This window comes from Pelmatolapia mariae, linkage group LG10_11, assembly GCF_036321145.2.
Source record: "Pelmatolapia mariae isolate MD_Pm_ZW linkage group LG10_11, Pm_UMD_F_2, whole genome shotgun sequence".
NCBI classification, from domain to species: Eukaryota; Metazoa; Chordata; class Actinopteri; order Cichliformes; family Cichlidae; genus Pelmatolapia; species Pelmatolapia mariae.
This window is the reverse complement of record NC_086236.1, coordinates 10,172,905-10,199,310: the sequence shown is the minus strand read 5'-3', so window position 1 is coordinate 10,199,310 and position 26,406 is coordinate 10,172,905.

Here is a 26,406-nt window from a genome sequence, read left to right as displayed (position 1 = left end):
CAATAGATGAACTGCATTTTTCCTTTTCAAGCCACAAGGCTTCTACTTGTTTTTTAGTGCTGTCAAAAGAATAATAATAAAAAAAAAAACTAATTAATTGCACAAGTTTCTGTAATTAATCGCAATTAATTGATCAAAAGCCTGGTTGCAATTGAAGTTTTTCAACTTTGTACTTAAGCTTGTAACTGACATTTATGCAATATAATGATGTAAATGCAGAATAAACACAAAGAATGTATGCTTAAATTCAAAGAGAATTTGAATAGTTTTCTTCAATCTTTTAGCACAGGTTCTCTCCTGTGAAATACAACTTTTTATAAAACCTATATACTAATAGTTACATATACACTAATATATAATATATATTAGTGCTGTCAAACAATTAAAATGTTTAATCAGATTTATCACAGGGTGTCTCTGGATTAATTTTTGATTAATCACGATTAAATATCATTCATTTTTAATCTATATTAATCGCATTTCATTTTGCATGAGCAAACAGACTCAGGAAAAAAGGGAAAATATACACACTTAACATGTTTATTAAACATCTTGAACATTCATGTTAACAAAAATCTCTGTAAACATTTATCCACTCTCTCTCTCTGTCACTCTTGGGGAGGCACTTAAAGTCCTTGAAACAAGGAACCACAGCTATATATATTAGTGCTGTCAAACACTAATATATATGTAAAGCGTGTGTTCTCACGATATTAATAGGTCTGCAGTTTGTTGCAGTCCACTTGGCAATTGTGTCAATATGTCCGAGGTAGACTTACTGAGTCCCCGATGCTCCGTGAGTGGCTTGTCGAAAGGTGGGTGACACGTTAGCCAAACTCCTAGCAGGATCTCCGACTAACATATGCTTCATGTCAATGTGATATTTTAAGCTGGAAGTGCTTCAGTAAAAAGAAGATTCCTTCCTGCACAATGTACATAATACTTTATGTCGGTCGACTGTTCCGTCTTGTTATTTTTTTAATACTCAAATTTCCCATCGAGAGGACCAATGTGCGTTTATCATCTTCCATATTGAGTTGATTAGTTCAGCTTCCTGTCACTACCAGATCAACTGCCCATTTGCGCATGTGCGAAGGTAACGCTACTTGGAGAAACTGCCCGAAATGCGTTGACGGAAAAATTTCAGGGATTTTGAGTCATTCTGCACTCCAGATGCATTAATAGCATTAAAAATTTTAATTGCGTTGACCGTGATGGCGGATTAATTTGCGCTAACGTGTTAATTTTGACAGCACTAGTTTTTTTGTTTTTAAAGTAAAACATATTCTTATCCTAGTGTCTCTATGGAAACTCACCAAAGCTGTCACTGTAATATCTGCTTCATTTCTGAATACTGTCTAATCTATTTAGATAGATTAGACAGTATTCAGTGTGGAAATTGTGCATTGTTATTGTTTTTTGATATAAATTTTCTGTAGATAGTCATTTTAAACAAGACCAAATTGAACATATTGAGTTCAGGGTATCTAGAAATATCTTCAGTAAAAGCTAAAATTTCAGACTGCTCTAAATTTGGTTTCTGGTAGTTTTTTTCTACTCTTGGGTTTGGTTTACAAAAACTGGCAGTGGTTTCTTTATATGGTCATTATAGACACAACTATAACTGTGGGGCCACCTGCTCCTTCAGATTAAAATGTCTCCACAGCTATCCATAAGTGTGGTCTGTAGAATTTTAGAGGTTGCTAAAAAAAAAAGCTAGCTAGCCAAAAAAAAGTTTTGGGGGGTTTGTGAAGAAAAAGTTAAAACTGGTTTCCTAAAGACAACAGCACAAAACACAAACAACAGTAGATCAAATTTCTTTCTTTTCTAAAGTGTTTGTTTGTTCATGCAGCTTATAGAGAACGTTTTTTGATGAAAGCCCAATATAAGGCTGTATTTTTGGCTAGGCTAATGCTAAAAGATAAAGCTTGTAAAGTCAGAAACACATGTGTTTTAGATTACATTGTTCCAATTCTTTTTGCCTAGTATTAAAAATGGGACCAAATAACTTTTGAGCAGAGTTTAGGTGAAGAAAGTTATGCTCATACAGTATTTTTGCATTTAGTTATTGCCAAAGTAGCCAAATGAGGCCATGTTAGTTTCCTTAATGACTGCATTTTATGCGACTATATATGTAAACAGCCTATATCACTAATGGAACCTTGACTGAGGTGTAAATGGTATAATGACTGCAATTTGTGCTTCCCTGTATGAATTTTGATTTGATGATGAGACAAAATAGTCACAGGTTTACACTTACATGATTGAAGGCGCTAGGATAGCTTTTAGCAACAAGTCATTAAACAGACTTACTCTAAACTTACTCTAGTGCAGTCAAACAATAAAAATGTGGAACTTTTCATGAAAATAATAGTACCATTTAATGTCCTAGTTTTTTATTTTTTTTTAAGTACAAACTCATAATCTTTGTAGCCCTGTGATTGTTCATTTAAACAACTTGGCTAAGCAGGCATTTTTCTTCCTGAAGAACACCATCAGGAAAAGCTAAAGAGTGTAAACTCTGGCTGCTCTCCAGTTTTCTATTTTGCTCCACATCTGTCAGTCCATCATTCACTCATTGCACTCACTTTCTCCATGGTTTCCTGTCTCACTCTCTCTTAAAATCATTATCGCTGTTTGTGTTCACTGCGGTTCTTGGATGGCATGAAAACATCCAAACAGGCACGCATGCATTGCATACATTCCACATTTAACCTTTACGAGCCAAATTAAAGCGCGTTTCTAAGTTTGCAGGAAATGAGCAACAAGTGTTGTTGGGGAGTAAATGAGAGGGTGAAATATGAAGCCAAGTAGGTCTGGATTTATAATCTTTAAAGATGGCAGGAGACAGGGAGGGAAGTGAAGTTTTTCTAATGAAGAAAAAGCTGTGACACCAGTGGCACTGCCCCACAGAAATAGAAAACAAAGTTAAACATACAACATATAAAAAATTAAGAAATAATCATGTGTCTCTGTTTTATATTACATCAGTATTGATACCAAATAATTAACACTGACTTTAGCTTAAGTTTGGCTTAGCTCGTGACATTTCCATTCTTTTCAAAAGGCATTTTAGTCTTATAACTTTGTGGAGTGATAATATAAAAACACTGCATGTCTGTACTAACTAGATATATAGTGTTTGTATTGCGCTATGCCAAGGATGTCAAATTAATTTTACATTGTGGGCCACATACAGCCCAGTTTGATCTTGAGTGTGCCAGACCAGTGAGACTCCCCCTTCTACCAGTTTAAAGGCGTTTAACTGCACTTTTCATCACTAAGTTTTCTTAATATTTGAAAAGTTCAAAGTCAGCAGTAACAAAGAAATCAAAAAACTGTATTTTTCCTTCTGTTCTCTTGTGCTACAGCCAGCTAAATTCAGTTGGTGAGCAAGAGGATGGCGTGGTCTACAGCTTTTGAGGAGTGACGTTGATGACATCACTATTTTTAATGCACAACAGGACAAGAGTTTGAAGGTGAAATGCAACCTACATCCAATGACAGAAACAACTTTGGCTCTTTGCAAGCCTCTGCACAGACAGCATGCTAACACAAACCTAGCCAAGGACCCAGAACCCATGCTGACCCCACTCAAGCAGCCAGATTGTGACCTTCAACAGGTAACAAAGGCTGTAGTCAGGCTACAGCCTCAGTTCATGTTTTTAAAACAAAAACTGGTTTTCAACATTGCTTTATGGTCATACCTAAAAACTAAAAGAAATACTGTATGTGTCCTCATTAGGATAGGGATTTGTGGGGCTGTAGCCTCAGATTTACATTGTTAAGTGGTAATTATGTGACAAAAAAGGTAAAAAGGAGCAGTGTAATAAAAAGCTTTCTCTGGTGAGTAATTAAGTAATGTACTGCATTCATTTCAAGAGAAACAACAAGTAATGTGTAATATTTTTTTTTTTTAAAACAACCCCAACACTGGGAGCAGTAAGGGTATAATTAGTTTTTCATGGAATTTAACTGTTCGTAGTCTGTTCATAAATTCTAGTTTTGCATATAGGATTAGAATTTATGTTTCCTATTTAAAACAAAGCCTCATGAAAGCATGCTTGTGAGCTCCGAAAAAGCCTGTTAATAAAAAAAGAAGAAGAATCTGTAAAATAGGTGTTAAAAAAGATGTAGAGAGCCTTAATGTGAAAATACTTGACTATGAATACAATTGAGATGTGGAGCAAGAGAGATGCTGAGCTCAAGTTTCAACGTGGTACTTTTCTTTTTAGGTATTTTTCTTATTATATAACATTTCTACAGAACATATTATATAACAATATAATATATTATTTTAACAACAGCAGTTCTCAGAGAAATTATCATAAAGATGATCAGTTACATATACAGTTGCATTTACTCATTATATTCTATGTATTCTCTATGTTGGTACCACACCTGTTTCTTTGAAATGTGTTATGTCCTCATGTTTACCCCCCACCTCAAGTCATTAATATCTAAACTCTGACATGCTAACAAAGAGCCTCTCTTGGGTCAGTTGGTGTCATCCGAAAACTTGCCCAACAAAGTGATGCTTCAAAACCTACATGAGTCAGTGAGTCATGACCCTGGGGGATGCTGGGTAAACCATAAGTGCTGACAAACACAAACTGAGCGTGAATGTCAGAAGCGAGAAAGTTTATTCATTACAGAAATATCTGGGAAATGGGAGGGAATGGGGGGGGGATCTGACCACTGAGTACATTCAGCGGTTAGGCAGAGACACTGGATATTTGTTCTGATGAGAGAGCAGAGGCAAAGGCAGAAAAGACACCAAGGCCTGCTGCATTAAATTTATAATTAACAGCAGAGGGAAAGATGTATACACATAAATAACACAAAGATTTTGCATGTTGCACTTAAAATCCCTTCAAAGTTTGACATGAAAAGTGGACAAAAATGGAAATGAAATAGCAAAAATTCGACTAAAGAGCAATGCTGCATCGTGACTCTAGCATAGTAGTAAAGAAATACCATTTTAATTAAACTTTCTAAAATCAATGCCTCAAACAATCATTAACTGACTTGCACTACAAATAGTTGAACTATTAACCAGTGTGAACCTTCTCAAAGTTTAACTTTTCGCCCCTTAATGCCTTCTTGGGATAATCCTTGTTTCTCTTTTCTAAACTGAGTGGTTTCTGCCATATTTCAGATCTGCTTGCAGAACAAATTGGCCGATTGTGCATCTGAAGTTATAGAGGTGATTGCTGCCTTTAGAGCTTGCTAGGTATATCTTCAGAAAAATCTGAAACCTATTCAAATTGTTGTCAGACTGCATCTTTATTAATATATACTGTCAAACTCATCATTAAGGGCATGGGGGGACAAAGACGTCAAATGTCATCTTTATGGAGGACAGAGTTAAAGAAGAGGTCTCGGGTCTTCAGAGAGACAATGGCCCTCCTTGAAGGAGATATGAAGTCACAAGGTTGTCAGCCAGGATTGACAGATTGTGCCACATTTGGGAACTTCAAAGCATGATATGCATGTAACCATGGTAACCAGAGAGCATGTGAGAGGTTTGCTGCAATTGGAGAGAATTTTGCTGTTTAATGTGTGCATTTAATGCACAATTTGAATTTCTACTAAACCTAACATAGTATAGTGCCTAAACCTGCAGATTTTTTTTATTCTACAGGTTCTGACCCTCACCTCTGGCCATGTGATCAAAATACAATTGAGATTCCTCTAAAGGGTGTCTTGGCTCTCTCTCCCTCATAGTAGAGCCTCTTCTCCTTCACACTGTTGGAAGTTGAGGTGGTTTGGGTATCTGACTAGGATCCCTCCTGGGTAACTCGTAGCTGAGGTTGTAGTGGGAATCTAAGTGCTGATGGATGGATATTAAAATTTTATAAGATACGTTTCCTAACCAAATGTCAGTTGTTGAATACCACATGAGTTTCAGTTGCTAATCATAGTCCCACCTAATACAGAATATGGTACTGTTAGTGTAAAGTACAAGAGGCAAGTGGCTACCATATGAGCTTGCAGCGTCCTTGGGTTTCACAGCCAGATTCACCTCTCTCTTCACCTTCAGTTTCAAAACATCAACATTTGTCCTGGCGGGCGGCAGCTCAAGGTTGCAAGACGGGAGTCACCAACCAATGAGTGACTTCACACATTTTATACACACTCTGTGGATCTCAGAGAAAGCCCCAATAGCCAGAGTAAATGTCACCACCCACAGTGCCAAAAACAAGCAGAACACTTTAACATAGAACTCTGAGAGTTCATAGATGTAATATTTTTTATTTTGACTGCTGCATGTTCTGTGATACACAGAATCTCATGATAATCCACAATGGTTTATAGTCACCGAGTCCAGAAGTCCGCTGGAAATCCCTGGAGCTGTTGAGGCAAACGTTTCTAAAGGGCCCACGTGAGAAAAGGAATCCCTTACAGTGTTTTTTAGGAACTTCTCTGCAGAAACGTCATCCCTCACTGAATTTAGTGATCTGTCATCATTAGCCAGGACTAATCTGTAGCTTCCTGCTCACTGTTTTCACTCTGCAGTCAGTGTAAAGAAATGGCACAGAAAACACCTGCACGGGGATGAGGTCATGTGAATTTCTTATTAGCTGCCCATGGACGTGGTGGTCATAGCTTTGAATGGTATCCATGACAACAAGCGTCACAAGGGCCCCCCGTGAAGTAGGTGGCTGTGAACATGGAGAGTGGAGGGGTGCACTTGTGGCTTTATTTTACTATTATTTCTGAACATAGGAAGATATGTTCTTATTAATCAAAATATAATAAAACATTATAAACCAAAATCTCAACTGCAAAAAAAGCCACTTTAAATGTGGGTGCAAAGAAGAGTGCAGAAAAGTGTAAGGCTGTATCTTGTGGGTGTGTGTGTGGATCCCACCACCTCACCCTCAGTAATGTCTTTTGACGCGCAGTTTTGCCATAATTTGCCGATTAATGTGAGGCAGATGCACGTAATGCTTCTGTGTGCAGAGCTGGCCGGCCTCAGAGGAGCGGGAGTGCTCAGGCTATGAGATAATGCCAGACAGCGGCCAGCTTGGGACTAACACTATTGCCACTGCTGTTCTGTGTGTGCGTGTGTGTGGCTGTGTGTGTCTGTGTATGTGTACACAGTCTCACTAAACCCCACCAGCGGATGTTTTACATCCCCCTTTCCGCTCAATTACCATCTCTCAAGGTCACAGATATCTGTCCAAGATAACTTTGCGTGTTTTCTCGGCCAACTGCGGCCACAACTTTTTTTACACTTTGTTTTGCATCTTTGCATTTCAACTAAAATGTGAGTCACAGGAGACTATTTGTTTCCTCCCATAAAGGGCCATAATGAGCACCTCTTCTTTATAATGACTGGGTCTGAACCCTAATGCAGGTCGTAAACATTACTGCGGTGCTCTTGGCTGCAAACTCAGGTCCTTATTGTTTCTTGGCTCTCTCTTTGTCCTCCTCACCCCGTGATTTTTATTAGATTCACAGTCCTTCAGAGTTTTCCTCGAGCTGTTTGTCCTATTTGTTTGTTCATGATCACTTAATGGATTTAATGAGGGTGTGCGGTAGATTGAGAGAGATTGCATTTGATAGCAATTGTTTAGACTGTTAATCAAGTGATTAAAAGTCTCTCTTTTTCCGTGTGTGTGTGTGCGTGTGTGAATGAAAGAGAGAGTGAGCACATTCCACTCAGGGACTCGTCCGGCCTCTCCGGATCTCAGCGCAGCGCGTCGCTCTAATCCTGCCTTCCTGTTTTCCTGCAGGAGTAGTGAGGCGGAGAGGAAGACCAGATCTGATAATTAGCCTGATAACAGTCACAGTCACTTTACCTGAGAGAGAGCGATTAAGGAGAAAGCACAGAGCAGGGTTCAAGTCACACTATGTAACATTTTCACTTTTATTAATGCAACATATGGATTCAAATGGATTCATTTAATTGAACCAAGTCAATCTGAAAAATGGTGTCTCCTGCTCAAGTTGGAGTGGTCGGTGCCTTGTTATAGATCTTGGCTTTTTGTAAACCATAAACACAATCCGTAAGGAGCAAAGAGCTCTACAGATGGGATGTTTGTTTTGAGAGTGTTGATGGAGAAGTATAGAGAAGGTCAGAACAAGATGCACTGTTTTCCTGAATCTAGAGGAAGCATATGATAGGGTACAAAGAGAGGAAGGAGTGCGCAGAGAGGGGATAGTGGATATATTGGACAAAAGATGTTGAATATGGAGCTGTCAGGGAAAAGAGAAAGACCAGAGAGAAGATTCACAGATGTAGTGAAGGAGGGCATGCAGGTTGGTGTGCGTCATGGTCCTGGGTCGTGTTTTGAGTTTCATTGTATTTTGTTATTCATTTATATTCTAGTTTTATTTTAGCTTATCTAGTTAATTTCTATTATGCCTAGGTTGCTGTTATAGTTCATTGTTCATTAGATTCCCTTGTGTCTTCACCCCAGTGTTTAAGTCTCCCTCGCCCTTCATGTGTTTCATGTCTACGTGTCTTATGTTATCTAGCTCGTGTTGTCATGTCTGCATCTCGTCATGTTTCCTGTTTTATTTTGAAAGTCTTATTTCTATGTTCATTGTGCATAATTGTCACTTTTCCCTGTGGCGTCATGGTGTAAATTTTTGTCAGCTGTTTCCCCATGCATTTCCACTTCCCCTGATCACCTCCTGTGTGTATTTAGTCTGTGTGTTTTCATTCTGTCTTTGTCAGGTCTAGTTTTGCCTTCTTGTAACCAGCCATAATAAAGGCTCGTTTTCCATTTGAAACTTAAGTCGAGCTCCGCTTCCCTTTGTGTCTGTGTTTGGGTCCACAATTCACAGCTGGCACAGTCTGCTCATGCAGATTGTAACTGTGTGACAGAGGAGGATTCAAGGGATAGGATGAGATGGAGGCAGATGACCTTCTGAAGACATCAAATATATAAAGCAAGATATATGGAATTATGTAGCAAAGAAAAAAAATTATAAATATAAATAAATGTCTTTACATTATTTTAGATTGTCTTCTCTCAATGAGCTTCATGATGTAGTCAATTGAAATAGCAAGAACCAATCAGCTAAGTAAAGAGAAACAACAGTCCATCAGTACTTTAAGAACTGAAGATCAATCAGTCCAGAAAATTGGTAAAAATTTTAATATGTCCCCAAGGGTAGTCGCTAAAACCATCAAGCGCTAAGATGAAACTGGCTCACACGAGGACCGCCCCAGGAAAGAAAGATCAAGAGTCACCTCTGCTGCTGAGGATAAATTCATCTGAGTCACCAGCCTCAGAAACCACAAGTTAACAGCAACTCAGATTAGAGCTCAGATAAATGCCACACAGAGTTCGAGTGGCAGACATGTGTCTACATAAACTGTTCAGAGGAGACTACGCGAATCAGGCCTTTATGGTCAAATAGCTACTAAGAAATCACTACTAAGGAAAAGCAGTGGCTACCACAGCATCCTGCAGCATCATGCCAGCCCATCCGATTTGCGTTTAGTTGGACCATCATTTGTTTTTCAACAGGGCAATGACCCAAAACACACCTCCAGGGCTATTTAACCAAGAAGGAGAGTGATGGAGTGCTGCACCAGCTGGCCTGGCCTCCACAGTCACTTAACCAAAACCCAATCGAGATTGTTTGGGATGAGATGGACCGTGGAGTGAAAGCAAAAGGGCCAACAAGTGCTCAGCATCTCTGGGAACTCCTTCAAGACTGTTGGAAAACCATTTCAGGTGACAACCTCATGAAGCTCACGGAGAGAATGCCAAGAGTGTGCAAAGCAGTAATCAAAGCAAAGGGTGGCTATTTTGAAGAATCTAAAATATAACATGTTTTGATTTGATTTCACACTTTCACATCATTGCACCACCACTAGCCTGAACCACTGACACAAGGCAGGATGGATTCATGCTTTCATGTTCTTTACTCCAAAGTCTTTGTTAGCTCACAGGAACGGTACCCCGTGTGGTCTTCTGACCACTTCAGCAGGTTGTCTTGGCCATATCTACATCATTGAATGCATTGAGTTTCTGACATGTGACTGGCTGATTGCATTAACAAGCATGTGTCACAGTTTTACATAATAAAGTGGCCGGTGAGTGTTAACTGCCTGTTTATCAAGTCTATTATGTGCTTATTACCTTACTTGTGTTTGCTATGCACAGGATTTAAATGAAGGGGTTTTTGAGAGTCACACTTTTCTTTGAGCACAATGCTATTGCTTTAAAACATAAGCATGGGAAAATCTTCATCTGTTGAGGAAGACAATCCATAATAATTGAGGGGAAAACTCTGACATAGGAATTTCAGTCAGGAAAAAAATGACACTAAGGCTTGCGTGAACAAATGTGTAAGTCTGCAGAGATGTAACCCAAGAGCACTGTGTAATTTTTAAACTGAAAGCCACTTAATGTTAAAATACTGATGCTGTATTTCCTGCCTTGAATTACAGAAAATATTTTGGCACATTGTAATCTACCTCTAAACTTTATTGACTGAATTATAGTGAATTAGGAAAGGGTGAAAGGGATACCAGACGTCAATATTCAGTTTCCTCAATCCCTCAAACATGCCTGTGAGTAACAAAAGTATGTATCCGGAGGTCAAAGTAACGTAGTTATCGAATAAATTATTTTGACTTTGCGTGATCTGACTGACAAGCGATTCAGTTGAATCGCAAAATAACCCTACAGCGGTTCTGGATTTCCTGCAAGCTGAAATATCTATCCACCACAAACTGCTCACCCGCTGTGCTTCCCATGTACACAGAGCCTGCTGCGGCTGAATCACTTCTTAGCGATGGATTAAAATGTTGCCAAGTTCATTCCTTTGTTTCCACTTTTGGCTGAAAGTGTGAAGTGTGGTCAACACTACTTGACACTGAAAACAACCGGACCAAAAATGATCAGTTCATGAAAGATCCACAAACACGAGGAGAGCGGTTAAACCCGCTGAGAGGCTCGATATAGATATGAAGGAGATGATTTACTGAACAGAGTGCTAAAGAAAGTAAGCTATGTTTATTTTATTTTTTTTTAGCAAGTTGCTGAAATAATATTACAAATATCTGGTGGATGTAAATGAAAGCTGGAAAGGATATTTGATACTGGTCACATTTTCAATGTCTACAAAGTAGATTGCCAGCACAGCGTGTAGCAGGAATCGTGTTACCTTTTCTTCTGGCACCACCAAAAAGTGACGCTTCTGAGTTCAACAGCTATCAGATTGATTTTAATGAAATTTGTTGTACAAATTCATATCCTCAAGAAGACGAGATTCCCTCAAAATGTATTATAAAGTTCATCACCAAATTCCTGCAAATAGTGAGTAAATCTTATCTAAGAGAGTTAAGTAAGATACTAAACCCCAGCTGCCAGCTGCTGGTGAGTTAAGGCTGTCACTGACTGGATGTTAGCATGTTAAAGTTGCCACAACTTAACTTTAAAGCTGCACTAGTTTTCTCAGCACATTTTAACTAACAAGAAAATAGTGAGTAAAACAGGCAAGTCACAAAAAGACAAAAAGAGATTTAAAGCTGCAAAAAACCCCCCCAAACTTTTATAATCCATAAAAGTTTTTTTCAAACTCAATGGATCTGCAGGGGTTGGTTAGCTGGTTTGCACAGCCACAAAACTAGTGCGCAAATAAGAGATGGAAAATACTACAAGTTTTGTAAGATAGACTCCCTATCATATGCCTCCCGGTCCCTACTATGTCCTTAATACGTTTACTTTGCAAAGGTTATATTACTCTTTTACTACTACTTTTCTACCACTCAGTTGAATAAAACAAATTTTCCAGTGCAACAAGACTGCATTTTTAAACCTCCACTGAAACTTTTGCTTCAGAGTGGCTGTGAGTAGCCAGTCCATGTTGATTTGGCAGAAGGTCTGTCCACAATTAAAATTGTTATGAGCAGATAAAGGTCAGCCAGCAAGTGGTTAGCACTGTTGCCTCAAACCAAGAATAACCAATTAATCTAACCCCACTAACATGCATGCAGAGCATGTTAGCATTCATTTATTGGGGTTAGATTAATTGATTATTCTAAATTGCCCATAGGTGTGAATGAGAGTGTCTTTCCTTCTGTGTTAACTAATAATAATAAATTATATTTGTATAGCATATTTCAGAAACCCACGGACGCTTTACAGAAGAGTAGAAAAAAAAAGAGGCTACAGTTGAAGGGTTTTGTTGGAACTTTGACTGTGCGACAGAGTGGCGACCCATCTAAGGTGTACGCTCCCTCTCATCCTATGGCAGCTGGGATAGACTCCAGCCCCCGAGTGCTCCTGACACACCTGACTTGCTGCGGTCTCCTGAATGATAGGTACTGCAACTCAGAAAATACCTCCCTTTTGCTGCTGCAGGATCTCATTGAAATGGCGGTAAAGACGATGATACACTGGTGTCGTCTACCTGACCGTGTCACGTGTACCAGGCGACAAAAATCTTTCTTGAATTGTGACACAGTGGAGAGAGAGAGGACATGCAGGAAAGGGCTACTGGACAGACTCAAACCCAAGGCGCTGCGTTTCAGCCATGTGATTTCCTGCTCACCACTGAGCCAAACGCCCTGTACCAGGGGTTCAGATGCCACTTTTGGTTTGCATTCATTGGGCGACAACAGCACAGATAAACCCAGTGTTATACCTTGCTGAATTTTTAATTAGTTTTTACACAGCCTTTGTGTACACACTGATTTTTGGTGACCTTGTGCTACTTATTTAAGAACAATCTTAAAACTCTCACTACTGACCTCATAAAAAGGGGGAGACATGCCAGAGGTCTTGATTTTCCCAATCACACATTCATATTGTCACTACAGTATTTTGAAAATTATAATAACATGATTTCGCCTCATCCTACAGTTAATGTTCCACATATACTACAATCATGATCACACTTAGTAACCGTGTCCTTTGCCTTTCCCCTGCTGATGTTGTAATAAATGTATAGATGTTCACTTATGAGAGAGAGAGAGAGAGAGAGAGAGAGAGAGAGAGAGAGAGAGAGAGAGAGAGAGAGAGAGCGAGCATGTGCAGGATGAATTGTTTTTCTTCCTCTGACAGTTATGAAGTGTCAAATGGAGACCTGTCAGCAGCCTGGAGACGCTGTGGAGACACAGCACAGACACACACACACAAATGTCCTTTATACACACACGCACGCCCGTTCGGTGACGCCTGGGCAATTACCACCCACCGCCAATTATTGCAGCTCACACATGGTCGTGGCTCTGAAACCTTTCAAGCATGTGTGGATCAACCTGTGATGTGGTCACTGGAGTACTAACAGACACGAAGCAAAGTTCCTAAAAACCGCTCGTTGGGGCGTTGCAATAAGTCACCAAAGAGCCATGTGCAAACACATCCTGAAGCTGTAATTTTTTAATCATTTTTAATCATCTTTATATTAATAATACAGTGGATTGGCCATAAAATGGACAGAAAGTCATCTGCTCTTTAGATTTTTCAGGAGGTGGGGTTTAAAGCAAGTAAACTGAAGTTGTGTGGCTTAAAAGGAATTTAGTCTTATTTGTTCCTAAGAAAAATCATATTTAGCGTCAGCTTCAGAACTAATACACATTTTTTTTTAAGTTTTATTCATTACAGAATTCATCATTCAGATTTTAATTCCTCTTGAGGATGATGTTGGTCCACCAGCACTGATTTGGTCTTGGGTCTTGGATTGGTTTCTTATTTTAAGAAGGCTAAAAAAGCTCTTGGTTCATGGCCTCTCGGTTAAAAACATCAAAAGCTTCTGTTCCTCGGTCATGCGAGCTCTTCTTCCATGTTTTCCAAGCCTTTAGGAGCTAGCATGAGAAAAGAGAATCAGCGGAGTCATCTGGAGGGGGAGGGATGAGACGGACCCCCTGTCTGGATGACATCTGCTGTCTGTTTATCCTTCACACCTTCTCTGCCTCTGCTGCTGCATTATACATGGCTGTTAGCTTGAACATTTTTTTGGTTTATCCAGTTATGGAAAGCTTTTGTAAGCCAGAGGGGAGATGGAAGTATTTCAAACCACAGAAGTCAATTTGATTGTGGAATTTATCTTGGGGCGCGACTGAGGTTAAAGGGTTTTCACATCAAAAATGACACAATGATTTATTTTGCATTTATTTGATGCTGATTGCAAATTTAAAAAGAGAGAAAGGGGGAGATGGACTGACACGCAAAAAAGGTCACTGGTCAGAAATTACGTGAGGAAGCTGCAGTTCTGTGGGGTGCATACTAACCACCTACCAGACTACCAGATGGCTATAAAAACACTGCACATTTCAGGGTCATCTTAAAAGCTAAAGTTAAAGGAATATACTTCCAGTGGTACACAAGTGGCCAAGAGGCAAAACATTTGGCTGCTTACTAAAGCACTGTCCAGCCAGTGTTAGCTTTTCAAAAGGGATGCACTGTAAGGTGTAATGAAAAGAGTCATGTCAGTAAGGAAAAGAGATGGAAATAAACCGAGACCTTGGTGCAGCTCCAGCTAGAGGTTATTAAACATGCTGCATTCAGTTTTATGCCTCATTATTGATTTCTTTAGATGAAAAACAAAAAAACTAAAGTTACAACCTAGTGAGAGTTTACTTGTATGAGAAGCGAAGAATTTGCAAATTGATCAGGATTCATCTCATAAATCATGAGACATCGCTAAATAAAATAAATCTACAAATCATTATTTTACAATAAATTTCTATTTTTTCTAAATTAATATTGTTTCTTCATAAGGTTATGTGATAATGACTGTAAGAATGGATAGCTGTGTTGACATGATAAATGAGATTACACATAGTAATACATATTAAACTCAAAAAAATGTGTCACATATTTACTGACCAAACAAATGAAATGAAAAATCTCTAAAAAAAAAAAATTGTATTTTAAGAAAAATAATTAGTAATGAGTAATAGTAATAAGATTCTTAACATCAAAGCAAAGTCCTGCATAGAGTAGCCCATACAGCTGTAATGTGTAGTTGCACAATCGATATCCCCGTGTTCAGCTTGTTCCTACAACATCATAACAATTTTGGTCCAGGAGCCACATCGCAACTCACCAATCACGTCACCTGACTGTTCAGCTAGCATTAGCCAAGAAGTTAGCTAATGCTATTAACAATTTAACAAGCAAACCAACATGAGTAGCCTAAATTTGGCAAACCAACTTGATAATATATTTATTATATTGCATAAATTGATAAAGAAAAAACTTGAAACGCTTACAATTTGTTCCATTTTTTTCCTTTCTCTGCCACATTTGTAAACTGTGATGAATGGATGAGAAGCCATCATGATGTTTATGATGTTCACCACTACAGGCTGCAGTACAAAGTCTCAAAGTGTCTCTTGTCTCAGAGTAGGCGTGGCTTCCTCAGGCAGGTGCACCCCTGTCACATTAGAACTCACCTGCAGTTTTAAACTCCGGTTCACCTCTTCACTCACTGCCAGATTATTGTCCAACTCCATGCAGTAGACTTGCTTCTCTAGTTACTTTGATACTTACCTTGGCTTGTCTGCCTCAATCTTGGGAAACAAATCTGCCCTGCCACCTTGCTAAAATCATTGCCTACGTGTCTCCAGCCCCCTGCAGAGGTAAACAGAGAGAATCTGGGAAATAAAGCTGTGTTAGTGACTGTGGAAATCCAGAAAACGTCCCTGCCTTTGGGCCTTTGAAAGCCTGGACTGAAAGGAGAAACTGAGGAGACCACCATTGAATTAGTCATTCTTTGATCTTGACCTGTTGTACATACCTCATTTGTTTTATTAAGAATTTTAATGAACCTTTCTCAGTGCAAATGCTTCTTTTGAGCTTCATCTTTGGGATTTTATTTATCTTCTCTAATGCTTCAAATCAAGCACCCATAGTTTTTACAAGGCTCCAGAATCCAAACTTTCATTCACAAAATCGCACACTTCATCAACCACTTTTTACATTTTACCAAAGCTTTCATTTTACCGTCTTAAGAGGTTGGCTTGATAGCTGGTAAGCCTCCAGCCTTGCACCAGTGGGTTCAGCGCCAGAAATATTTCTTCATTAAACGGTGGCGGCCGTTTAGTTTTGGATTGGATTAGATTATTCACACATTCTTCTGCCACTTTCAGGCTTTCTCCCTCTGGAGGAAACAAACCATTTTTCTCTCCCTCCTGTAACACTATATCACAGCACACATGAAACAGACACTGACGCTCTTTTTAACAAATGGTTGTGTGTTTTTATAATTAAACTCGATAAAGTTCTGGAAAACAAACCAAACATCCTCACAGGAAAAGAAATGTTGAAAGAAAGTAAAATAATTTAAATAAAAAGTCCTGCTTTCTCGTTGAGTGCTCAGTTGCTGGAGTTAGCTTAACCATAAAGACAGGAATAAGGGAAAGCAGCTCATTATGCCCAAAGGTTAAAATAATTAAATCCGCCTTTCAGCTCCTTTCAGAATCACAGATAATCACTATTGTTTAATCCGTGCAAAAGACAAATTGGATTAGTGTTGGATTATATCCTCAGCTGCTGCAGTTATTTCCTGGATTCATTGCTGTGAAGAGATCTTTACTGTCAGAGATAAAGGGTCACATTACTCTTATGTGTATTGTTTGTGGCAGCTAAACATCAGTAAAGATATGTTTTAGTGAAGCTCTTTAAAGGCACTCACTAAAGAAATCACTGCACATGTTAGAATTAATCATAAATGCCTCTTTAAATTGTAATTTTTGACTTTGTGTTGCTTAAACAAGGCTGAAGTCTTGTATTTAGATTTTAAAATACAGTTTTATTGCAGCGGATTGATCAAATAAGAACTGAGGATCAATATAAATGTGTCTTTATTGTCTTGATCAAACACTAGCTAGACTAATGCTAATGGGTTTTTTTAAGGACATAGGGTTGCGGTAGAGGTGGAGCTTTTCCATCCATCTGCTGTCTGTAGAGTCTCAGGCTAAAATGAGGCCATAGGGTGCAGTTTAACCTGCAGGGTGTGGCAGTGCCCTCTGAAAGCCTTCTGTTGATTTAATTTCACTGGCTGAGTGGAGTAGCTGTTGGCTGATTCTCGGCTGGACAGCAGTTCATTGATGCCTTTCTTATTGAGCAGACTGATCTCAGAGAGCTCCTGACCTTTGCTAAGTGCAGTCTGCGGGACAATTTAATTGAATCTCTGACGTGAAGCCACTTAACACGGGGCTATAAATTGCAGCAATCTAATGTTGACTTAATGCACAAACCAAAAGGTTGCTCAGTTTTACTTGTGTCTTGTAAGCTTTATCCCATTTAGTACTAATTACATATAATTAATGTTTACATGTAAATTCCACCTGACAAAGTTCCAAAGCAAACTGTTGAGTTTTTGGCTCGTGCTGAATTAGTTTTATTACAATCAAGATAGCTGTTGTTTTCATTTCATGTAATTACATGATAAAAATCAATTTGGAGACAGTTACATGTTCAAGCACCGAAAATCTTCCAACTCAGTTACAGAATGGATTTTGAAGGATACTTACAACTCTTACTACAAGTCTTTGCATTCTGGACTGCACAGATTGCACTTTTCCTCCAGTATGCTAGTTTTCCAGATGACGGTGAAAACAACCAGCAAAAAACCACATGATGAAGGCGCGGTGGTAGTTGTGAAATAATTAGCACCTGTTACAAAAACACAGTTTTGAATGGATTTAATTGTATTTGTGTTTTTAGTTTTTACTTTGCTGTTGCCATTTGGGTAGCTAAACCAAGTAAATCTAATCAAAACTTGGTGAAGGTAAAAACATAAAATGTGCCCTTTCACAACATCAAATAGTTTTTGAAACGCTTTTTTGAAGCTTTAACCTTCAAGCCTAACTGATATTTGCAGCTCCCCACATGAACAAGCCAAATGCCTTCTAGATAAAAGTTTTATGGTGAGAGAAGATAAGGATGGAGCTGTTTGGCCACAATGACAAGGTTATGTTTGGTGTAGCAAAGGTGAGACTTTCAAAACATGGTGCCACCACCACCACCATGCTGGACAAACTGTCAAGCATGGTGGTGGTGCCATCATGCTGTGGGGCTGTTCTGCTGCCAGTGGTACTGGTACATTGTACATAGTGGATGGACTAGCTCCAAATTCTTCAACTTCACCTCAAATCAACAGCTAGATGGTTGAAACTTGAACTCAGTTGGGTGTTCCGGCAGGATGATGACGATGATCAGAATTGGCTTTGGAATGGATAAAGCAGGCTATCATTAAGTTTCTGGAATGGCCTTTTCAACCCCTGATCTCAACTCTATTGAAAATTCAACTATGCTTAAAAGCTGGGTGCATGCAGGAAACCAATCACTTTAAATGAACATTACCAATTCTGCTATGGTCAGACAAGACAGAGATTGAGCTATTTGACCACACTGACAGGTGGTATGCTTGGAGGAATTAAGGTGAGGCTTTTAAATCTAAGAACACAGTACCAGCTGTCAAGCACGGTGGTGGTAGCATCATGCTCTGGAGCTGTTTTACTGTCAGAGGTACATTGCACACAGTAGATGAAATAATGAAGGAGGATAACTACCTCTAAATTCTTCAACTTCACCTCCTCAAATCAACAGCAAGACAGTTGGAACTTAAACATAGTTTGGTGCTTTCCAAACCCCTGACATCAACCCTATTAAAAATTTGTGAACTGTGCTTAAAAGCACCCAATTCTGCTACCACAATACCAATTCTGACAAGAACAGTGGTCAAATATCCAGCCAGAATTATGCCAGAATCTTGTTGATGGCTACCAAAAACGTCTGGTCGAGGTGTAACTTGCAAAGGGACATTTAACCAAATACTAGTGGAGTTGGACGTATATATATCAGTGTATACTTTTGACCCTGTGTGAATGACACAAAATGCAACACAAATCATTAAAAACCAGAAAATACCCATGATATCCATGATGAGTGGATCCTAACATCTGATAACAACTGTGTGTTTTCACTGGTATTTCCCATTTATAGAAAATAAAATGAAGCCCTTATAACCTTATTATTGCGAATCAATTTGTCCATTTCTAGCTTTATGTGATAAAAATAAACATGCTAGTGAGCTCTGGTGCTGTGGAGGAGTATTAATAATCACCACAGTGATACAGTGTTGGTATGCATGGTATTACATATGCAGCAATTTGATTTGAGGGGTGAGATCAGACACAATAAATACTTCTGCAAACATTTATTTCCTTTATTTATAGATCAAACACACGTTGTGTGTCTCTCATCCGTCTATTTCATAGCCTGTAAACTCATCTTCTCTTCTTCTACTTTGTTCTCACGTGCACGTCTTTTGTTTTCTTTCCTCTGACCAACTCTTTCAATCTATCCCTCTCTCTACACATGCACACACAAACTCTTTTCTCTTTTTTAACCTCTTGGATGCCTGGTTTCCTGTCTCCCTGCAGTCTGAAAGCCGAGCCAAATCAATTAGTCTGTAGAAATTACAGAGCAATAAATAACGAGGGCCAGTCGGCAGCAACGGAGACGGGCGGAGGGAAATCCAGAGTTATGGGACCCCTCCTGTCTGCATGTTCAGCTCAGGATGCTGCCTCTCACCACCACTACCCCCACACCTCTAACAATGTCACTATGTAAGCTTTTTATGTGCATAACCGCATTAAGTCTACATGGTGACCCAATCTGTTGGGAGTATTTTATTTAATGACAGAAAGAAGAGACAAAGGAGCAGCATTTTATGTGTTTTATGCTTGTATTTAGCGCTGCTGCAAATTTTAAACGCACTAAGACTCTGTGTAACTGTAGACGTGGAACTGTATCACGGGGGGGGGGGGCATCTACAGTTTAGGGCTGTCTGTGACCTTGGGCTCTTCTGATGTTACCTGATCTGCTCTGTTACAAACTGTTCCAGTCAAATCATTGCTCTGTCTCCAACGTACTCTATGTTTTGAACGTAGATGGCGAAAAGTATTGTTTTTACGCCTTACATAATCCAGGTCAGATCTGATCCATCTTGACATTAAAAAGCAGTAAAAACACCTTAAATGACATTACTTCAGCTGGAAATTTTTTTACCTTAAATGAACAAAAACGCGGAGAAACTGAGGTATTTCCAGCTGCTGCGCATTTCATATGTAGACACTGTTACGTGTTTATGAATTTTTCAGGTCATCAGATGGGTCATTTAAGGTTCATGGTGTACTTTAGCACTTGTGTGTAATTTTATTATTTACTGAAGTAGTGGGAATGGAGTTTAAGGGGTTTAATGAGTTTCTGTGTCTGGCCATAATGTTACTTTTGTATTGCCTTCCATTGGGGAACTATTACTGTAAGAAAACAGAAAACCCCCGGACTGCAAAACAAACACAACTTCTCCCATTTGTCAAAAAGCCAGAGACTATTTTGTATTTTGTACTTTGGTTTTTGTTGCAAACTATAAAGTTAATGTTTTATGTTGTACAGATATTTTTGTAGAAAAAAAACAAAAGCAATTTTTGTACAATGCAATTAGCGCTAAAGGATAGAAAGTGAGATTCGTGGGTTAGTGAGGTACACTGAGCACTACGGACATTTTTGCCAGGCCTGGAGCACTTGTTTTAATCGCTCATACATGAAAACATAGATGTGTATGTTATCTTATCGTGTTTATTTTTATTCTTATTATGTCATTGGCTCCCTGTTAAATTCAGAATTGAATTCAAAATCCTGCTCCTCACACAGGGAGGGAGAGCCTTCAGCTTTCAGGCCCCTCTTCTATGGAACCAGCTTCCAGTTGGGATTCGGGAGACAGACACCATATCTACTTTTAAGATTAGGCTTAAAACTTTCTTTTTTGTTAAAGCATATAGTTAGGGCTGGATCAGGTGACCCTGAATCCTCCCTTAATTATGCTACAATAGGTGTAGACTTCTGGGGGGTTCCCATGATGCATTGAGTATTTCTTCTTCAGTCACCTTTCTTATGTGTTAATAGACCTCTCTGCATTGAATCAAACTTGTTATTAATCTCTGTCTCTCTTCCACAGCTTTTTTTTTATTCTGTCTTCCTCCTCTGGGGACAGAGAAAAACCTGTTAAAAGGGTTTTTCCTTCCCACTCTCGCCAAAGTGCTTGCTCACAGGGGGTCATATGATTGTTGGGTTTTTCTCTGTATGTATTATTGTAGGGTCTACCCCACAATATAAAGCACATTGAGGCGACTGTTGTTGTGATTTGGCACTGTATGAATAAAACTGAATTGAATTGAATATGCATATTGATAGGTAGGTAGTATTAGCAGCACTGTTTAATAAATACTTATTTACAGATATGCAAGGCAGCAGATTCCAGTGATGCCAAAGTGCCACTTCACTAAAATGCATTAGCAAAATGTATTTACAAATGACAACGCACATGTAACGTACACGTAAACTCGACACCTTACACGTAACGTAAGCGTAATGTCACTGTTCGTTTTGAGATCAGCTGTTACACATAATATATATAATTTGTGAGGATGTGAGTGTTATAAAATAATTCCCAAAAGCTGTATAGATGTTGATAACCCCTGGTACTCTTGGCAGTATATATAGTAAGTTTAATCCAGATTGAAAATATGTGTAGGAGGAATTAGGGAACAGACATACAACATATGCCACAATCATTATAGTACAATGACGATCTCTTTCTTTTTATATACTCGTTTCTTTCATCATGTGACAGTATAAATCTGAATGCACGTCAATGTCATGTTTAAATGGATCCAGTTTAAAGTTTAACAGTTTATGCAGCTGCCATGCTGTTAACCATCTGAGGTGTCATCATGGGAGATAACCTTTACTCTAAACCAACCCTAACTGTGTATATAGTGGAAAAAGGGAAAGCAAAATTATTGGAAAAAAATGTGAATATTTTTTGAAATATGTCAATTAGAAAGATTATTTTTGTTGTTACCTGGTTGCCAAGACTTGGGAGAACAATGTAATAAAAACAAAAATGACATATTCTGATTTCTCAATGCAGTTGCTGACAGAAACGGACAAAATTTGATGGCAACATAATGACAGGTTTGCAAAATACGTGGTTTTGTTAAACTCAACTTGCACAACTGGGGAAAACTAATTTTGTTTCTGAAATAAATGTCACCGCGACCTCCCAGAAAGGACACGTTTCCACTGCGTGTACTTACAAATATCTACTGTGGCTACTGGGCTTAAGTGCAGTATATTTCAAAATATATATATTTCATCATATTACCACAAACCATCCAGCTTTACTGTTATGTTTGACCGTAACCATGAAGGTCCTCTTTCTTAACCAAGCTTCTTTTGTGTGAGTGAATTGTTTTATTCCTGTGAGTAATATTCAAAAGTCCAACACCATAAACAGGCTTGCTCAGAAGACTCACTCATCATGGGCATGGATGTCATGGTCATTTTGAGATTTTAATGATTTCTTTGAACTTTTCTTTTTCCAGGTTCAATGATTTCACAGCTTACATCTTTAATGATGAATTGGGTGCACACGTTTAAATTTATTTTGGATCTTCTCTTTGATCAAAAGTATACATATCAGCTCAGATATATACATACCTATCCAGTAATTTTTGGTTTAATGTCCCTTAGCAAGTTGCACCTTGGCTAGATGCTTTTGGTATCCAGTACTGATTCACAATAATAAGGTTATAAGGGCTTCATTTTATTTTCTGTAAACGGGAAATACCAGTGAGATCCATTCATCATGAATATCATGGGTATTTTCTGGTTTTTAATGATTTGCTTTGTATTTTGTGTAATTCACACAGGGTCAAAAGTCTACATAGCACTGATATATATATATATATATATATATATATATATATATGTATGTATATATATATATATATATATATATATATATATATATATGTATGTCCAACTCCACTAGTATTTGGTTAAATGTCCTTTTGCAAGTTACTCCTCAACCAGATGTTTTTGGTAGCCATCACCAAGATTCTGGCATAATTCTGGATCAATATTTGATCACTGTTCTTGGCAGAATTGGTAGTGTTGTAGCAGAATTAGGTGCTTTTAAGCACAGTTCACAAAATTTTAATAGGGTTGATGTCAGGGGTTTGGAAAGCACCAAACTATGTTCAAGTTCCAACCGTCTAGCTCACAGGTGTCGAACTCCAGGCCTCAAGGGCCGGTGTCCTGCAGATTTTAGATGTGTCCTTGATCCAACACAGCTGATTTAAATGGATAAATTACCTCCTCAACATGTCTTGAAGTTCTCCAGACCCCTGGTAATGAACTAATCATTTGATTCAGGTGTTTTGACCCAGGGTGATATCTAAAACCAGCTAGACCAGGGGTGTCACCCCAGGTCTAGCTGTTGATTTGAGGAGGTGAAGTTGAGGAATTTAGAGGTAGTTATCCTCCTTCATTATTTCATCTACTGTGTGCAATGTACCGCTGACAGCAAAACAGCTCCAGAGCATGATGCTACTACCAACGTGCTTGACAGCTGGTACTGTGTTCTTAGGTTTAAAAGCCCCATCTTAATTCCTCCAAACATTCCTCTTGTGTTGTCAAATAGCTCAATCTCTGTCTTGTCTGACCATAAAACATAAATCAAATGTTAACATAAAACATAAAGCAAATGTTAGTTGAGCTTGAAGGTGTTGATTTTGGAGCAGGGGCTTCTTTCTTGGTGGTATAAAACTGGCTTTATTGTGGACAGTGATGCTGGTGTTCCTGCAGTTTCCAGTAATGGCAGGCTTGAGCTTCAGTAATTCCTGTCTTGTTCCTAAACATCCTAACAAATTTCCTCTAATGTGACAATTTGGCTTTTTTTCAAGACCTCTGCAAAGTGGTGACACTTCTGAATGACTTGTACTTGCATACAGTTTGAATCTGAAGTTGTTTAGAAATGGCTCCAAGAGACCTTCTCAGTTTGTGTAAATTTGCAGTTCTCCTTCTTAGAGCTTCACTGAGTTCCTTGGATTTTCCCATTGTTCTGAGTATTTGTCAGTCCAATAGGTGCCGTCAAACAAATCCTTTTTATACTGCGAAGAGAAACTGCCAGCTGCAGTCCATTATGATCACTAATAAGAAGTTAATAGACTTCAGCCTTGTCAAGTTAAAAGACATTGTTTTGAGCAGCACTTATTAAATGCATGTATATATTTGAGCCTGTAAGTATAATTTTGACCCTGTTTGAATGAGAGAAAATCCAAAATAAATTAAAACTCAATTCTTGTTGTTTGAAGCCATTAAAGATGTATGCTGTACAATCATTTTACCCTAGAAAAATAACAGTCCAAAGAAGTCATTTAAAAGCCCCAAATGACCATGACTTTCATGCCCATGATGAGTGTATGCAAACTTCTGGCAGCTGTTTCAACAAACTTCAGACACCACTGTGGATCCACGTGGCTGGCTGTTGTATTGCGGCTGCTTCTCTGTGCGATACGCAGCTCTGCTGTTGTCCCAGTGTTAACTCAACATCCTGTGTCCACACTCTCTTCCTGGCCTTATCGTACACTGTGTATGTAGACGGAATTACAAATACTTCCGGAGGTCAGTAGATAAAGTAGATAAAGTAGATAAAGTCGACCAACAAACACTGAACTGAACACAAAATGACAACAGCCAGCTACATCTGTGTATGTGTGTGTGTGTGTGTGTGTGTGTGTGTGTGTGTGTGTGTGTGTGTGTGTGTGTAGTCCAGGGTTCAGTGTGCTGCTGCAAACAGTTAAACTTTAAACCGTGATAAACGGAGGATTTGCTCCATGACTCTTGTGTGTTTATTGATCAGATTGTTACTGCAGAAGTCCCATAAAGAAGTCCAAGTTTTGTCCCATTTAAGGTTTAAGACACTAAAGGCACAAGCAGGAAGACGTAGATCATAAACGGCCTACCTGCAGAGCGCTTAAAACTAATGACCACAAAGTGCTGCAGACTATTAAAAACTACTACAATAAAAAACAGAGACAGCATTATTCAAACTAAAAGCAGCAGCACTCAAATTGCAAATGGTTTACAGCCCTGACACTTGAGCTTTGAGCTGAGCTCCTCTGTCAGTGCATCATATTGTACTGTTTTAGTGTGTCAGATGCATTAAACACAGGTCTGCCTGGAGTTCCACGTTGTTCAGATATACTCAACCTATTGTCTTTCAGAGGGCATCAAACACTGCTCTGCTCTCCAAGGTGTTGTTTGGTCACTCTGTGAAGTAGCAAGATGTGGCAATAGCTAAACAAGCCTCTCACGATCTGTTGGCGTCACGTTTAAATGCTAATTCGAAGTACTACTGGCAAAGTGCACCTTCTGCGAGTAAACATCTGTTAGCCATAAAGATTAATTCAGTCAATTAAATGAAATATTTATGTTTATATTTCCAGTTTTAATTTTACAGCAGATTTGGGGCATTAGGATTTAAACAATTTGGGATTGCTGTCGCCGAAGCTTTCCCAAACCAAACAGAAAGCAGGCGATAACAGAGACACAACTCCTCAAACTAAACCAAACTTTGAAAAACTTAGTCAGTCAAATATTTCTCTCTTCTTCTTTGAATTTCTGCCCCTCAAACAAATTCTTTATCCCATTGAGAATTTGTTAGTTTATATCTCTCAGGTAACCAGGAGACTTTGAAAACTGGGAGGCTGTTTGGAGTTGATATGATACCATTTTTGGGACTGACAGCCTTAAATATTTAGGCTGCTCGAGATGAGAGAATGTTATACAGATGATAAGTAAAGGGCGAGACAGATGTTGACAACAGTGTAGTTTATTTTGCCGATGAGACTTTTTTTGTCTCCTTGTGGAGTCTTAGTCCCTTCATAACAAATATGATCCTTTGATTATTGAACTTTGCCAAGCGATGATAACTGCTGTTTATTTAACAAATACAGACCGGAATTTGCTGAAAATGTATCCGGAAGATGTTGTGCTTTCTGTTCAAAGTGCAGTAACAGATGAGGATGTGGGTCGTAGTTGGCACAGTCAAGCACAATCACAGCTGGTTTCTTCAAACGTTGGATTTTCCTTATTTGAACAGAAGATCTCTGACATTTCAGGAAAACTGTGGTTTGTGAGGCGTGTGAAACTGGAGAAAACAATAAAAAATAAAGGAGAAGAAAAGAAATTGCTCTGTTTATAAACCACAGAAGAAAAGCTGATGCAAGCTCGACATCCTGTTGAGATAAAATTACAGAAAATTACTGACTGGAATCAGATAATGCGTTAGATAATCAAGTACATTGGGAACAACAGTTGGCAGGAACAATAAACTTCTGTTTGGTTTCCTCTGTCCTTATTTTTTATTTTGCTTATTCATCAACCGACTTCAGGAACCTTCATCTTTCATCTGAGCTGAACTGGTTTCACATACTGAGTAGAATAACAACCCGACTGCTTTTAAAAGTTTGCATGTTAAGTTTTATTGACTGAACTTTCTTGAGTTCAGTTAATTGACTTGGTTTTATATTTCCACGTCATGCAGGGCGACTTTAAATATTGTTTTCTA